Below are 12,967 nucleotides of genomic sequence, written 5' to 3' on the forward strand. Positions count from 1 at the left end.
ATCAGGTTGGACTCAGTCCCTGTCCCACATGGGGCTCAGAGCCTTAATCCCTATTTTACAGATGAGGTGACAGGCATAAAGAAATTAAAATGACTTGTCCAAGGTCACACAGCAAACAAGTGGCAGAGCTGGGATTAGAATAATAATGTTGGTATTTGTTAAGCGCTTACTATGTGCAGAGCACTGTTCTAAGCACTGGGGGAGATACAGGGTAATCAGGTTGTCCCACATGAGGTTCACAGTCTTAATCCCCATTTTACAGATGAGGTAACTGAGGCACAGAGAAGTTAAATGACTTGCCCACAGTCACACAGCTGACAAGTGGCAGAGTTGGGATTCAAACCCAGGTGCCTCTGATTCCCAGGCCCATGCTCTATCTACTACACCATACTCCTTCAAGGAGGTCACTGGTGACTTCAGAGTGGAGTGAAGGGGGTGGAAACCAGACTGAAGGGAATCAAGGAAAGAACTGGAGAGGAAGTAGAGGCAGTGGGTGTATAAGAGGTGCTCAAGGAGTTTGGACAAGAACAGTAGAAAGGAGTTGGGAAGATGAGTGGAGGGAGCCATGGGGTCAAGGGAGGGTTCTTCATTTCCTCACCTGACTTTCCCATCACAGTTGACAACACTACCATTCTCCCTGCTTCTTAGGCTTGCAACCTCTGATGCATGTGTTATGTATTCACTCTCTATTCTCACATTAAATCTGTCACTAAATCTTCTAAGTGTCTTAAGGAAAAACCACAGAGATTTAATTAGTTGAAATGGAAAAGAATGCAATTATTCATGTTTATTGAGTGACTTCTGTGTGCACAACACAAAACTAAATGCTTGGGGGAATAGATAGAAGACAGGATTGCTAGCCTCAAGACGTTTACAATGTAGAAGGGGAAACATGATGAGAATTTCAACCTATAGTGTCAATTCTGAATTACCCAGGGGCTGAAAATTTGGTTTAAGCATGAACTAAACCCTTTGCTCCTCATCTTCCTTTCTGCTGCTCCTGTTTTGGACATTTAACACCTCCACAGAAGAAGTGACATAAAAGGAGATGAGAAGAAATCAGTGACTTTTACTGTTGGCAGTTCAAGAGGCTTGTTGAATAAAAAGAATCAAATGACCTAGTGAGAATATTGGTTTCTTTGGATTTCATTTAATGCTATCCCGTTCCCAATTAACCATAGAAAAACTGCAATTTGGATTTACTGAATTGTCCACTGCCATTTACTCTTTCACCTGGAAAATTTAATAGGAATATTTCTGGAGACTGGCTTCAATGGGATATTTGGCCTCCAAAGGAAGTGTGCCAATATGACATATTCCTTACAATAAATGTATCCTATCATTTGCTTGCACTATCCTAAAAGAAATCAGATTTTTTGAAAGAAAAAATAATTAAAACAATTAAATAATTAAAAATGATTAAACTTCTTCTTGACATTTCACCCAGTATCTAACCTGAAGCAAGTACATCTCAAAACACTAGTATCGTGTCAAATATAACCACTTATGCATTAGACATTAAAATGAACACTGCAACAAATTTATAAAGAATACATGCACATAGTATAATCATATGGAGTATCACTCACTGTACTCGGGTATTTTGAACTGAACTGCTGAGTAGCTGTATTTCACTCTACAGCTACCCTAGTAACTTGTTTATAGGTACTGCTGTGTTGCTTGGCAACAAGGATTATACAATCTAAAACCCCTAGTTGCTAAGTGGTGGAGTTTCATGATTATAATAAACCTCTCCACCCTGTAAATCAAAAAATTTAAGAACAAAAAACAAAAGGAACTTCTTCCTAACCTATTCTTTTCTAACCATCTGAACACAGGAAAGTTCCAAATTGAACCTAACTTTTTTTAAAAGGTGTCACTGCAATTAGTTTGATCAGGTATAAAAAAAAAACTTGGCAATTAGAGCTTTCTTTTAAATACCAAAGAGAACATTTGCCTAGAAGAGTCTCAAAAACTTTTATGCATTCTGAAATAACTAAAAATTAAGTTTACCCACACGGTATATTTTTACTGCTAAAAGCAAACATTTTTTCATGATTCGAAACACTTAACCAACCATAAAGTTGACTCGAAAAATCAGTGTAGCTTTTCCCATTTCAAACAAAATCAACCGTACCATTTTTCAAAGTAACTGAGAACTTGGGTTTATTACTAGCTACTGATTTTTTTTGTCACACTTTTTCTGACTAATCTATAAGCTGATTTATGGTAAATTTGGGCCAATTTCCGATGTAAAAATCCAAACTGCAGATGATAACGTCATCGCTGATTTGGGAAAAGCAAAATGCTTTTCCATGGTCAGTCACAGTCAGCCCATCATATTTCTCGAGTGCTTACTATGTGCAGAGCACTATACTAAGCTTGGGAGAGTACCATATAACAATAATACTAATAATAATTGCGATATTTAAGCACTTACTATGTGCCAAGCACCGTTCTAAGCACTGGGGTAGATATAAGGTAATGAGGTTGTCCCACATGGGGCTCACAGTCCTAATCCCATTTAACAGATGAGGTAACTGAGGCAAAGAGAAGTTGTGACTTGCCCAAGGTCACACAGAAGACAAGGGGCAGAGCTGGGATTAGAACCCACGTCCTCTAAATCCCAAATCCGTGTTCCTTCCACTAAACCGGGCTATTTCTCATAATATAACAATTTAACAGACCCATTCCCTACCTATAGCGAGCTTACAGTCTAGTGGGTGACACACTTTCACATAAAGAAATTACAGATAAGTGCTGAGGGACTGGGAGTACGGATGGATAAAATGTGTCCAACCTTTATTTGCTTGTAATCCTCCCAGCGTTGAGTACAGTGCCTGGCACATAGTAAGCGCTTAACAAATACCATTACTCTGATTATATTCTTAGAGGGAGCAACTCAGGGCGACGCAGACCGGAGTTGAAAAGAAGGCTTAGTCAGGAAAGGCCCTGTGAAGGAGATGCACCTTCAAAAAGGCGCTCAAGGGGGTGGGGAATTCAGTATCCGAAAGCACACGTGTGTCCTTCCCAGGGACTCAGAAGCAAGTACATTTTAAAGGGAAAATCGTCGCCATTGCACCCATCCAGTTGACTCGTTTTGCAGGCATTCCGACGTGAATGAGATTCAGCATGTGCCCCTCAACTGGCTCAAGTCTCCCAAGTCCAACACCAGGTCACTGCAAGACTTTGGGCGACACATTTACAACCGGGCCTTGGTTGCTGTGTCTGCTGGAAACTGAATGAATAAGTGGGGCAAATAATAATCATAAATATGCATAATTTAATTTATATGTGCATATTTATAATTTTATATGTGCACACAATTTATACTTGATATTATCATCAATAATAATGGTCATTATTGAGCATGATAATTTTCATTATTATTATGGTATTTGTGGAACGCTTACTATACTTATGCTGCTTACTATGCAAAGCACTGTGGCTTAACGGAAAGAGCACGGGTTTGGGAGTCGGAGGTTGTGGGTTCTACTTCCGACTCTGCCCCTTCTCAGCTGTGTGACCGTGTGCAAGTCACTTAACTTCTCTGTGCCTCAGTTACCTCATCTGTCAAATGGGGATGAAGACTGGGAGCCTCGCGTGGGACAACCTCATTCCCCTGTCTCTCCCCCAGCGCTCTGCACGTAGTAAGTGCTTCATTCATTCAGTAGTATTTATTGAGCGCTTACTATGTGCAGAGCACTGTACTAAGCGCTTGGAATGGACCAATTGGTAACAGATAGAGACAGTCCCCGCCCTTTGATGGTCTCTATCTGTTGCCCAATTGTCCATTCATTCATTCAGTCGTATTTATTGAGCTCTTACTATGTGCAGAGCACTCTACTAAGCGCTCGGAATGGACAAATCGGTAACAGATAGAGACAGTCCCTGCCCTTTGATGAGCTCACAGTCTAATCGGGGGAGACAGACAAGAACAATGGCAATAAACAGAATAATAATGTTGGTATTAGTTAAGCACTATGTGCAGAGCACTGTTCTAAGCGCTGGGGCAGACACAGGGGGATCAGGTTATCCCACGTGGGGCTCACAGTCTTCATCCCCATTTTACAGATGAGGGAACCGAGGCCCAGAGAAGTGACTTGCCCACAGTCACATGGCTAAATGGCAGAGCCGGGATTCGAACTCATGCCCTCTGACTCCCAAGCCCGTGCTCTTTCCACTGAGCCACGCTGCTTCTCAAATAGCACAGTTTCTTAATAATAATGATAATAATGTTGGTATTTGTTAAGCGCTTACTATGCGCCGAGCACTGTTCTAAGCGCTGGGGGAGCCACAGGGGAATCAGGTTGTCCCACGTGGGGCTCCCAGTCTTCATCCCCATTTTACAGATGAGGGAACTGAGGCACCGAGAAGAAGTGACTTGCCCAAAGTCACACAGCTGACAAGTGGCCGAGCTGGGATTCGAACCCATGACCTCTGAGTCCAAAGCCCGTGCTCTTTCCACTGAGCCAAGCTGCTTCTTAACAAATACCGACATTAATATTATTACAAGGGATGGGGGAAAGTCCCCCAGCCCGACGGCAACGGAGACGCGCGGCAGAGCCGGGATTCGAACTCATGCCCCCTGACTCCCAAGCCCGTGCTCTCTCCACTGGCTCACGCTGCTTCTCAAAAAGAACAATTTCTTAACAAACACCGACATTATTATTATTACAAGGAATAGGGGAAAGCCCCCCAGCCCGACGGCAACGGGGACGCGCGGCAGGGCCGGGATTCGAACCCATGCCCTCTGACTCCCAAGCCCGTGGTCTCTCCACTGAGCCACGCTCCTTCTCAAAAAAGAACAATTTCTTAACAAATAACAACATTATTGTTATTACAAGGGATGGGGGAAAGTCCCCCAGCCCGACGGCAACGGAGACGTGCGGCAGAGCCGGGATTCGAACTCATGCCCCCTGACTCCTAAGCCCGTGGTCTCTCCACTGAGCCAAGCCGCTTCTCAAAAATAACAATTTCTTAACAAATAGCGACATTATTATTATTACAAGGAATAGGGGACAGTCCCCCAACCCGACGGCAACGGAGACGCGCGGCGTTTACCTGCCAGGCCTCGGAGGCGGCCTCGACGGGCTCTTGTCAGTTTAAAAATGGCGCCGCCGCCCTTCCGCCGCGGCCCGTCCTCCCTCGGCTCCGCCCCCGCCGGTCCCCCAGGCGGAGGGGCGGCTCCTCACGGTGGCCGTCGTCGCCCCCCGGTCCTCCCGGACCCCCCGGACGCCCCGGACCCGTTGGGCTCCGCGTCCCCCGGCCGCAGTCCGGTCCTTCAGGCGGAGCGGCGGCTGCTCCTCCCCCTTCCCCGCCGCCTCCCCTGAAGCGCCATGGCTCCCGCCGCCGCGGGGCATCACGGGAAAGCGGGCCAGCCTCGGGGACGCGCCGGCTGCCGGGGGCGCGCCTGACCCCGCCTGCCCGCGGCCTACGCAGAGAGGCCCAGGCTGAATCATTCACGCCATAGTATTTATTGAGCCCTTACTCTGTGCAGAGCACTGGATTAAGCGCTTGGAAAGCTCTTGTTATATCCCGGCTAGACTCCTGTGTCAGCCATCTCTCAGATCTCCCTTCCTCCTCTCTCTCCCCGCTCCAGTCTGTTCTTCACTCTGCTGCCCGGCTCATCTTCCTGCAGAAACGCTTGGGGCCTGTCACTCCCCTTCGCAAACACCTCCAGTGGTTGCCTATCGACCTCCGCACCAAACAAAAACTTCTCACTCTAGGCTTCCAGGCTCGCCATCACCTTGCCCCTTCCTACCTCTCCTCCCTTCTCTCTTTCTACTGCCCACCCCGCACGCTCTGCTCCTCTGCCGCCCAGCTCCTCACCGTCCCCTGTTCTCACCTATCCCGCCATCGACCCCTGGCCACGTCCTCCCACGGTCCTGGAATGCCCTCCCTCCTCACCTCAATCTAATCCTCTTCCCCTCTTCAAATGCCTACTTAAAACTCACCTCCTCCAAGAGGCCTTCCCAGACTGAGCTCCCCTTTTCCCTCTGCTCCCTCTACCCCCACTTCACCTCTCCACAGCTAAACCCTCTTCTCCCCCCTTTACCTCTGCTCCTCCCCCTCTCCCTTCCCATCACCTCAGCACTGTACTCGTCTGCTCAACTGTATATATTTTCATTACCCTATTTATTTTGTTAATGAGATGTACATCACCCTGATTCTATTTAGTTGCCACTGTTTTTATGAGATGTTCTTCCCCTCGACTCTATTGCCATTGTTCTTGTCTGTCCGTCTCCCCTGATTAGACTGTAAGCCCGTCAAATGGCAGGGACTGTATCTGTTGCCGACTTGTCCACTCCAAGCGCTCAGTACAGTGCTCTGCACAAAGTAAGCGCTCAATGAATACTATTGAATGAATGAACAATAGCAATAATCAACGGGCCTGGTCTATTCTGGAGGGGCGGGGCCTAAGCATAATAATAATAATGTTGGTATTTATTAAACGCTTACTATGTGCAGAGCACTGTTCTAAGGGCTGGGGGAGAGACAGGGTCATCAGGTTGTCCCACGTGAGGCTCACAGTTAATCCCCATTTTACAGATGAGGGAACTGAGGCACAGAGAAGTGAAGTGATTTGCCCACAGTCACACAGCTGACAAGTGGCAGAGCCGGAATTCGAACCCGTGACCTCTAACTCCCAAGCCTGGGCTCTTTCCACTGAGCCACGCTGCTTCTTCAATGTTGGCATTTGTTAAGCACTTACTATGCACAGAGCGCTGTTCTAAGCGCTGGGGTAAACACAGGGTAATCAGATTGTTCCACGCGAGGCCGTCTTAATCTTCATTTTACAGATGAGGGAACTGAGGCACAGAGAAGTGAAGTGACTTGCCCACAGGCACACAGCTGACAAGTGACAGAGTCGGAATTCGAACCCATGATCTCTGACTCCCAAGCCCCTGCTCTTTCCACTGTGAGTGTGGCCTGATCAGAAGCGGCTGGGGCCTGATCAGGAGGGCAGAAGGGAGTGTGGTTTGATCAGGAGGGGCGGGGCGACGAGGAGGGATTTGAAGATGGTTGAGGGCCGAATATTCCTCGTGGTAGGTCAGGCTTTTGTTTCCATGTTATTTATTAAGCGCTTACTACGTGCCATTCATTCAATCGTATTTAATAATAAAATAATAATAATAATAATAATGTTGGTATTTGTTAAGCATTTACTATGTGCAGAGCACTGTTCTAAGCCCTGGGGCGTGGCTCAGTGGAAAGAGCCCGGGCTTGGGAGTCAGAGGTCATGGGTTCGAATCTCAGCTCTGCCACTTGTCAGCTGTGTGACTGTGGGCAAGTCACATCACTTCTCTGTGCCTCAGTTACCTCATCTGGAAAATGGGGATGACGACTGTGAGCCTCACGTGGGACAACCTGATTACCCTGTATCTCCGCCAGCGCTTAGAACAGTGCTTTGCACGTAGTAAGCACTTAACAAATACCAACATTATTATTACAGAGTAATCAGATTGTCCCATGCGAGGTTCACAGTCTTCATCCCCATTTTATAGATGAGGGAACTGAGGCCCAGAGAAGTGACTTGCCCACAGTCACACAGCTGATAAGTGGTGGAGTCGGGATTCGAACCCATGACCTCTGACTCCCAAGCCCGGCTCTTTCCACTGAGCCACGCTGCTTCCCATTTATTGAGCGCTTACTATGTGCAGAGCACTGGACTAAGCGCTTGGAATGTACAATTCGGCAGCGGAGACCATCCCTGCCCAACAATGGGCTCACAGTCTAAACGGGGGACAGACAACAAAATAAAACGGACCAAAACAAGTAGTCTGGTGCTGGGACTGTTCTAAGTGCTAGAGTAGATACAGAGTAATCAGTTTGGACACAATCCATGCTCCACTTGGGGCTCACAGTCTTAATGCCCCTTTTACAGGAGAGGCACAGAGAATTTAAGTAATTTGCCTGAGGTCACACAGCAGACAAGTGACAGAGTTAGGATTGGAACCCAGATCTTTCTGACTCTATGCTCGCGAATTAAGTCATTATGGTATTTGTTAAGCGCTTACTATGTGCCAAACACTTCTACGCACTGGCGGAGATACAAGGTAATTACGTTGTCCCAAGTGCAGCTCACAGTCTTAATCCCCATTTTACAGATGAGGGAACTGAAGCCCAGAGAAGTTAAGTGATTTGCCCAAAGTCACACAGCTGACAAGCGGCTGAGAGGGGATTTGAACCCATGACCTCTGACTTCCAAGCCCATACACTGTCCACTGAGCCACAACATCACCCCTATAGTCATAACTCCCTGGAACCATGACCTCCACAGCCTCTTCAGAATTTAAGAGAAAACCTGTCACATATAATAATAATAATGCTGGTATTTGTTAAGCACTTACTATGTGCCGGGCACTACACTAAGTGCTCTGACTGTTCCTCTCCTGAAAAGAGTTCCCTCGCATAGTCATTTTTTATGGCATTTATTAAGTGCTTATTGTGTGTCAAGCACTGTTCTAAGTGCTGGGGTGGCTACTATTCATCAGGTCAGACACAGTTCCTGTCCCACAAGGGACTCACAGGAATCCCACTACCTTAGTCACAGTGTGCAATGCACATACATAATTTGTCTAACAAGGATTACAATAAATATGTTTGGGGATATCCTATTATTAATATAAAAGTTTTTAGTTACGTATTATTTTCCTGAAATCTGCCACCTTCCCCAACCCCAATTTGCCACCATAAACTGGGGTATTTAGGGACCTTAGGGATTTTTTTATTACCCGTGCTGTGCATTTTATTTTCCCAATGCTACTACCATATAGCAAGTGTTTTCTTTTTTAAACTCCTAAATATGTCCCATCTCTTTGAATTAACTCGTCCTCCATACAGCTGGTGCCGGGATGGGCGGCCTTGTTAAATTATGCCAGTAAAATGAGACACAAAAAAATGAATTCTTTTGTTATTAAACTTCACTTTATGTGGCAGGTGGGAGGAGATGTACCATAAACAATCATCTCTTCAGAATCTAGAATCCTTAACCTCTAGGCACATCGCAGCCTTTTCCGAAGTTGCAGTTAGAAACTGATCTAAATAAATCATATAGTAAACTTTTCTACATTAGCCTCAGAGGGTATAGTTTTAGATGAATTATTTACATCTCTTAAGGAAAAAATAACTCTATTAATGTTCTTCCTCCTACTTAATACTAATAATTATGGTATTTGTTAAGTGTTTACTATGAGCCAAGCACTGTACTAAACATGGAGGTGTGGTTACAAGCAAATCAAGTTAGACACAATCCCTCTCCCATATGGGGCTCACAGTCTCAATCCCCATTTTACAGATGAGGTAAAGAAGGCCCAGAAAGTGAAGTTACCCAAGGTTGCACAGCAGGCAAGAGGCAGAGTGGCGATTAGAACCTATGACCTTCTGACTCCCAGGCCCGTGCTCTATCCACTACACCCATGCTGCTACTTAGATTGTGAGCCCCATGTGGGACCAAGACTGTGTACCACCTGATTAACTGTAACTACACCGGTGCTTAGAACAATACATGACAAATAGTGAGTGCTTAAATACCATAAAAAAAAAGAATGGCCTGATACTAAGGAAAAAAAAGGTTAAGCCTACAAAAGAACTGGGCAAAAGCAGTAACTCTTTTAGACTGCTTACATACTCCAGGCCTCTATGATGGGTTAGGTAGATACATCTTTGGGGTCTGAAAGAGTTTAATACCCCTTTAAAAATGAGCAGTTCATTTCTCAGAAACTTTTAAGAGTTTGTGTGTGTGCACGCAGGAAGGACAATGGCAGGATTTACAGTTACTCAGACCCTACTGTGTGTAGAGCACTGTACTATGTGATTGAGAGTACCATAGTTAGTAGGCATAAGTAAATCTGTAACTTTTTTTATATTAATGTAATTTTTATTTATATTCATGTCTGTTCAATTCATCTGGCTGGCGACTCCCCAGCCACCCTTCTATCTGTACCTCGCTCTACATTCTCTTGCCTTCTGCTCCTCTTTCTAGCTGATCCCCCAGCTTGGAACACCTTCCTCCCCAAATCCAAGAAATCAGAGTTCCCCATATCCAAACCCCTTTGAAAGCCCACTCCTCTAACATGCCTTCCCCAGTCAACTCTCAGAATCCCAAGTCATATAAAGCCATCTGCCTTCTCTAGCTTTTAGGTACTTACACACCTCGGCACGCCGACCTACTCACTGCACCTCGATCGTGTCTATCTCACCGCCGACCTCTTACCCACATCCTCCTTCTGGCCTTGAACTCCCTCCCCTTCATATCCGATAGACCACCATTCTCCCACCTTCAAAGCCTTACTCAAATCACATCTCCCCACGTTGCCTTTCCTGACTAAGCCCTCATTTCCCCCATCATCCCTCCCTTCTGAGTTGCCTATACACTTGGGTCTGTACCCTTCATCACTTGATATTCACCATCCCCCTCAGCCCCACAGCACTTATGTCCATATCCAGAATTTATTTTAGTGTCTGTCTCCTCTAGAATGTAAGCTTCTGGTGGGCAGGGAATGTGTCTACCAACTCTGTTGTAATGTACTCTCCAGGGTGCTTAGTATAGGGCTCTGTACACAGTAAGTACTCAGTAAATGCCACTGATTAAATGATTAGGTATAATTTTGAAGTTATTCAATTATTTATTTTGATTCCTGTTTGTAAATACTTCTATGTCTGTCTCCCCCATTAGAGTCCTAACTCCTTGTGGGTGGGAATGTGTCTCTGTCTTGTTTTGTCCTCCCCAAGAGCTTAGTACAGTGCGCTGCACCCTGTGGATGCTTAATAAATGCCATTACTATCACTACTATTACTCCTACTAGAGGCCAAAATAAAAATGCCTGGGGTAAAATGAGATTAATTCATTTTCCCAATGATTAGGTCTGTTTCTGACTTCGATTCAGCCCATCTGGGTACTCGACAAAATGATGCTCAGGCCAAATTTGCCAAATTAAAATTGGTCCAAAATTTCACTGACTTACTGAAAAATAAAGAAAGTAAACAAAACATATTTGATGCTCTACTTTCTGAAGTCAGTGAAATTAAAAGAATGACGCTCTTCCATCTCCTGGCTACAAAATCAAAACCATTGGGACTTGGAGAATAATGAAATAATTAATTGCACTATAAATATTAAAGTGAAGGGGGTGGTGTTGCTTAGTACCTACTGTAGCTTGTGATAATTTTAGTCAGGGGAGTGGGAATGTGTGGAAAGAGGATGAAAAGGAACATGTGTGAGGATTAACATGCTCTGTAAAATTCATTTGGAAAAAAATAATCTATTGTCTTCTATTTGCCAGCTGCTTCAAACCCCATGTGCACTCACTAACTTTGGAAATCCTGCCTGATTGAATTTATTCTCATTTCACAATAAGAAATTGGTTAATTCAGTGGTCTAGGCCCATGGTTAATTTACACACAGTCTCAACGATCGTTGATTAATTGATTTTTGATTGGTCGAGTCATGCATTAGTCTCACGACTTCCACCTTCTCCCTTTACCCTGCACTCCTTATCTATGTAGATCCTGCATTCCTTATCTACGTATATTTGTTCCAATTGTTAGCACATGCACATACATCGCAGGAGCAGCTGCATCAGCAGAGATCTTCCTGAAACCACTGATCCACTGCATTAACATATTATTTTTAAAAACATCTCATAACACTGGAGAATTCCCGTGGTATACTGATTTGGAGGTAAATACTGCCCTCTAGTGCTTATCAACCCACTTCGTTGATGTGAGAGATGAAAGGAGAAACCAACAAAATCTCTCTCCTTTGAATGCATTTTTGCTTTCTAGAGCAACTGACAAGAGAGTGAGACTTCAGTTTGTCTCTCAGCAGGGTATTGTTCACCGATGTGGCAAGTTGCCACCAGCTGCCTTACAAGGGAAATGTTGTTTGGCTTCCCAACTAAGGTGACAGGACTCAAAAATACTGGGTAAAGTGAGACATGTAATGTCACATTTGTTCCACCAGCTGTGCAGTATAACATGTTGATGTCACAAAAAACAATTTACCCAAGTTCACCATGTTCACGTGAACCTAGAAGATTACCTGGGGTGCCCCTCCCCACCCCCCTTCGGAGCCCTTGTGCTCCCTTCCCAGGTTCCCATGTGCACAAGCAATCAATTAGTAGTATTCGCTGAGTGCTTTCTGAATTCATAGCACTAAACAAAATGCTTGGGAGAGTACAATACAACAAACGTTAGAGCAGGTAACATTTTCAAATTGCAGAAGGGGTAGCAGAAGCTGCAGAAGACAGAGGTTAGGAATTTAAAATGAAAATATTGGACAAAAAGGGTATCGGGTGCCATTTCCATTTAAAGAGAAACAGTACTGATCAGGAAGCAGTGTGGCCTAATGGAAAGAACCTGTGCTGGTTGTCAGAGGACCTGGGTTCTAATCCCAGCTCTGGCAGTTGCCTTGGCAAGTCATTTAACTTTTCTGTGCCTCAGTTTCTGCAACTGCAGAATGGGGGTACAAAACCCCTTCTCCCTCCTACTTAAACTGTGAACTCTGTCTGAGCTGATTACCTTGTATGTACCCCAGAGCACAGGCCAAGTGCTTCACATATATAAGCATTCTGAAGAACAAACTCTTAGGGTCAAATTCCTGACCTGTTTGGGCTGACCCCAACTGCTTTCAGCCAATCCTGAGATACTACAGTGACATTTAATGCTGGGTAATAACAACAATAATATGTTAAGCGATTCTATGTTGCCAAACACTGCTAAACATTAGGGTAGATCTAAGATATTTGGGTAAATCTAAGATAAATCAGTCACAGTCCCTGTACCACATATATCTCACAGTCTAAGGAATTTAATCCCCATTTTAGAGATGAGTTAATTGAAGCACAGAAAAATTAAGTGATTTGCCTGTGGCACACAGCAGGCATGGGGCAGAGCCAGTATTAGAACCCAGGTCCATGCTCTTTCTACTACACTGGCTGTATTTAAATAAAAAAGAAACTGG

At 44.8% G+C, this 12,967-nt stretch overlaps 1 protein-coding gene across 9 annotated transcripts in view; it reads right to left on the reverse strand.

Annotated features, from left to right (window-relative positions):
- The window catches only part of CEP83 (centrosomal protein 83), a 59,450-nt gene extending 54,246 nt beyond the window's left edge, over positions 1-5,204 (reverse strand). For 8 of the 9 annotated variants that reach the window (XR_005660765.1, XR_005660766.1, XR_003764467.2 and 5 more), the window contains exon 1: positions 5,065-5,204. The gene's annotated coding sequence lies outside the window, so the exon portion shown is untranslated. The remainder of the gene's footprint in view (positions 1-5,064) is intronic. The other variant, XM_007670070.3, reaches the window with a different exon arrangement.
- Between the last annotated feature and the right edge of the window lie 7,763 nt (positions 5,205-12,967).

The sequence above is a fragment of the Ornithorhynchus anatinus genome, chromosome 14, assembly GCF_004115215.2.
Source record: "Ornithorhynchus anatinus isolate Pmale09 chromosome 14, mOrnAna1.pri.v4, whole genome shotgun sequence".
Lineage (NCBI taxonomy): Eukaryota > Metazoa > Chordata > Mammalia > Monotremata > Ornithorhynchidae > Ornithorhynchus > Ornithorhynchus anatinus.